Raw genomic sequence first — 4030 nt, 5'->3', positions numbered from 1 at the left:
TGTGTAAGAGGAGGGAGAAAGGATGGTTCGAGTTAATACCCATCATTCCCAGCTCAGAGACAGGTCAAAGAAAGGCATTCTCAGTCCCTCTGCAACTGCTTTTCCAGTCTGTGATTGTTTTTCTTTTAGATCTTCAAGCAGGGCTGAAGTAATGTATAGGCAAACTAGGCACATACCTAGGGCCCTGAGCTGCGGCGGATTCCAGTCCTTCCCTCCATGGGAGTGGCACGATTATGTGTGTGTGTGTGTGTGTGTGTGTGTGTGTGTGTGTATACATATATATATATATATATATATGTGTGTGTATATACATATACATATATATATAAACAATATATAATTACTTACTAAACAATATGTATTGTATATTGGCGGGGTGTATACATACATATATACATATATACATACATATATGTATGTATACACCCTGCCAATATACAATACATATTGTTTAGTAAGTAATTATATATTGTTTATATATATGTATATATGTATACACACACACACACACACACACACATATATATAATGTATGTATGTATGTATGTATGTATACACCCCGCCAATATACAATACATATTGTTTAGTAAGACTATCTTGCTGCATGTAAGATGTCTATGTTTATTCATATAGCATTTTAGTTCTGGGTCATCCTGGTAATGTCTGACAATCTCTAAAGAAATTTTAAACATATAAAAAGCTGACCTAACTTTTAAATTAAGCCCCTTAATGATACTGACATAATAAAATACTGGTAGCATTATACATGTCATGCTGTTTCTGGAACAACCTTGCCACCTTCCTACTGCTTGTATTGGGAATTGCCTCAGCTTGATATGTATGCAACTGAAGAATGTCTTGAGATGACTCTCTTGGGATTGTTCCAGAGAAATGCAGATTAATTTTCAGTTCCAAAACTATGAAGTGATTATTTCACTTAACCTGCTATCTGTGTTCCATCAAATCTGAGCTTCCCATTCATATCCTGTACAAAAATGACTGATTTGGCTTAAAGCCCTGAACACATTCTGGATGTAGTGGTTGGTGTACTGGGAAGGGACCATTAAAACTTACCTTTGCCTTTATTTTTCTTATTGAACTTACCTAGAAAAAGGGTTGTTTTAGTTGAAGCAAAACTGTATTTCATTCCCCTGCACCCCCACCTGAATGTTTGCATTATTTCAGTGTATCTGGTTTATAGTTTCAGGCATCTTTGGCAAGGAAGAAGCAAGATAGTGAAAATGAAGGTGTGTAAGCAATCGGGTTATGTTTCTTGAATCAAGACTTAATTTTTACCAGGTACAGCTGTAAAATTTCTGAGGACACTTGAATATTTAATAAAGACTTCAGCTTTCAACTGTAGGCTTATGTTACCTTCTATAGTTCAAATGTTGTGGCAGAATATGAATTTTTTTGATTTAGATTTTTGGATTGAGGTGATGTTGGGAGAGAAAATGAGTATGAAATCGTGTAACACATGCAGATTGACACCTCACCCATTGTGGGTTGGCAGCTATGCCCGAGGGAAAGCCTTGTCCACGATAAGTTGGTCATTATCCCATGACAGAAAGGGCACCTGCAGTAAAATGGTGCTTGCTTAGTAATGCCAAATGCTCAGTTATTACAGTGCAGAGTTCCCATATCAGTGCCTAGATTAGGATGGTCATCATAGAGGACATTCTAGTTTTCTGCTACTCTGTCCTCTATTGATACAAAAACGGACACCTTTACATCCTCTATTTTTCTCTTGAAAATGGTCTCTTGACGAGAAAAATAGAGACACAAAGACATCTGGTTTCGTATCAATAGAAGATAGAAGACAACTGGACTGTCCTCTATGATGGCCACCCTAGCCTAGATGGAAAGGGAACTTGAGAGTTCCTATGCATGTTGAAGCCATTTGTCTTTTAGTAAGATTCATCGAGCTCAGTCCTTATAGTATAGTCAGCTCAGCCAAGAGAATGAAGTCTAGAAGGCAAAAAGGTATCTCCTAGCCACCTCCTACTTCTCTGATGCTGAGCTGGCCAGGGTTGGGGTAGTGTAGAAGTGTGAGGGCAGGGGGTGGCATGAAAAAATGCTAAATGGGTCCTCAGCTTAATTTAGAGTGCCTGGTGGAAAAGTCTAAGTTACTCAAGCTATAGTTGTTCCATACAATTCATTACACAGAGCTCCGAAGGCTGTACTCCACCCAAGGATTCCCCTGCATCCAGAGGAATTTTCAGTTACCCCTTTTCGGCAGCCTCTAGATGCTTTATGCTGTTATGTCTAAGGGCAAGATGAGGACTGAGACCATTGTTAATGATTCAGATCTCCAGCTAATGTAAATTTAGCACTTAAGGAGTAATCTGGACTGTAAAACAAAATCTCTCCTTCCTGCCTTTGAATTGTGTTATTAAACAACTGATTTGCTTGATTTGGGTCTGTCCACCCCACATCCACCACTAGGGTCACTGGACAGAGCGGGTGGGTGGGCAGGGTCTCCATGGAGACCAGCCAGGACCCTTACAGGCAGAGCACACTCAGCTGGGCAGATGGGATGGGGCCATGGAATGGGGCCCTGGGCAGGCGGGCCATGGGCAGTATCTGGGTGTGGAATGGGTGGGCATGGCCAGGATCACAGGGCGATGACAGCACAGGGCTGGGACCTGGGGCAGAGCCACGATTCACTCCCTGCACATCTCTGATGGGTGCCAGTTCCATGGGCAGGGACATGTGGTGGGCAGATCATGGCTCTGTCCCAGTCCCCAGCCCCACACTGTGAATACCCTGTGATCCTGACCTGGGCTCCAGCCTGCCCATCCCACTCCCAGATGCTGCTCCGTGCATGCAGCCCCAGCCTATCTGCCCAGCCAAGCACACTCTGCCAGTGGAGGTCTCGGGGCTGCCTTCATGAAGACCCTGCCCACCTACTCTGTCCAGCAGGGCCAGGTCGAGTGGTGGCAGTGAAAACACTGGCAGCAGTAGCTGGGCAGAGTGAGCTGCCAGCATGGGGGTTGCCAGGAAGCCAAGCCCAGCTGCTGCAACACCCCTGCTCTGCTGCACACCTGGGGATGGTGGAACAGGCTGCATGCACCATGGCCCCAGCTGTTTCCCTACCCCTGGGCCAGGCAGGACCCATCATAGGCTGGATAAAAACCTCTGGTGGGATGGATCTGGCCTGTAGGCCATATTTTGCCCACCTCTGAGCAAGGCGGATGCATGTATTGGCATTTGACAACATTTAGTACTACTGAGAACAAAGTAGTAAGGAAGCTCTTAAGTCAGCTCACAGAGGTAGTTAGGTCAAAAAACGTGTTCATCATGGCTGACCTGACTTTTCCGGACATCTGCTGGGAAGAGCAGTCAGCCAGGTCTGACCGCTCATGTAGGTTCCTAGCCAAGGTACAGGACCTCCATCTAACCCAGGAGGTGCATAGCCCCACCAGGGGAGACACCTTGTTGGATCTGGTGCTGGCCACAGGCGCCGATCTTATGAGGGGGCTGCAGGTGCTCGACCACCTGGGCAACAGCGATCATCACCTGCTGAAATTCACCATCCAGCGCAAGGTGGCAAAGGCCTGCAGCAAGGCCGCAGCCCTGAGCCTCAGGAGGGCAGATTTCAATGAGGTAAGAAGAATAGTTGGGGAGGTACTGAGGTCCCGGAGGGGAGGGGAGTCGGGTGTCCAAGAAGAGTGGTCGTTCCTTAAGGAGACGATTCTCCAAGCCCAAAGGGAGGTAATTCCAACAAGGATCAAAGGGGGCAAGAGGGCGCAAAAGCCCCCATAGCTCACCAAAAGCATCTGGGAACGTCTCCTAGCTAAAAGGGAGGCATACACCCAATGGAAGGGAGGGCCATCACCAGGGACTATACCTCGGTTGATCAGGGCTTCAGGGGGGCGGTCAGGAAGGCCAAGGCAGAGATAGAACTGGGACTAGTTACCCAGATCAAGGACAACAAGAAGTCCTTTTTTTAAATACATAGGGGGCAAAAAGAAGGTACTGGGTAACGTGGGGCCTCTGCAAGACACGCTAGGAAATCTGGTTGTTGCAC

At 46.0% G+C, this 4030-nt stretch overlaps 1 protein-coding gene and 1 long non-coding RNA gene across 2 annotated transcripts in view; one reads left to right on the top strand and one right to left on the bottom strand.

Annotated features, from left to right (window-relative positions):
* LOC102386585 overlaps positions 1 to 4030 on the top strand; it is a 76783-nt gene that overhangs the window by 8761 nt on the left and 63992 nt on the right. The gene's annotated exons all lie outside the window — the stretch shown is intronic.
* Positions 1 to 4030, bottom strand: part of GRIK1 (glutamate ionotropic receptor kainate type subunit 1) — a 257589-nt gene that overhangs the window by 242515 nt on the left and 11044 nt on the right. The gene's annotated exons all lie outside the window — the stretch shown is intronic.

This window comes from Alligator sinensis, unplaced genomic scaffold (genome assembly GCF_000455745.1).
Source record: "Alligator sinensis unplaced genomic scaffold, ASM45574v1 scaffold373_1, whole genome shotgun sequence".
Classification (NCBI taxonomy): Eukaryota; Metazoa; Chordata; order Crocodylia; family Alligatoridae; genus Alligator; species Alligator sinensis.
The sequence above is the reverse complement of the archived record's forward strand: the minus strand, read 5'-3'. Positions and strand labels throughout refer to the sequence as shown.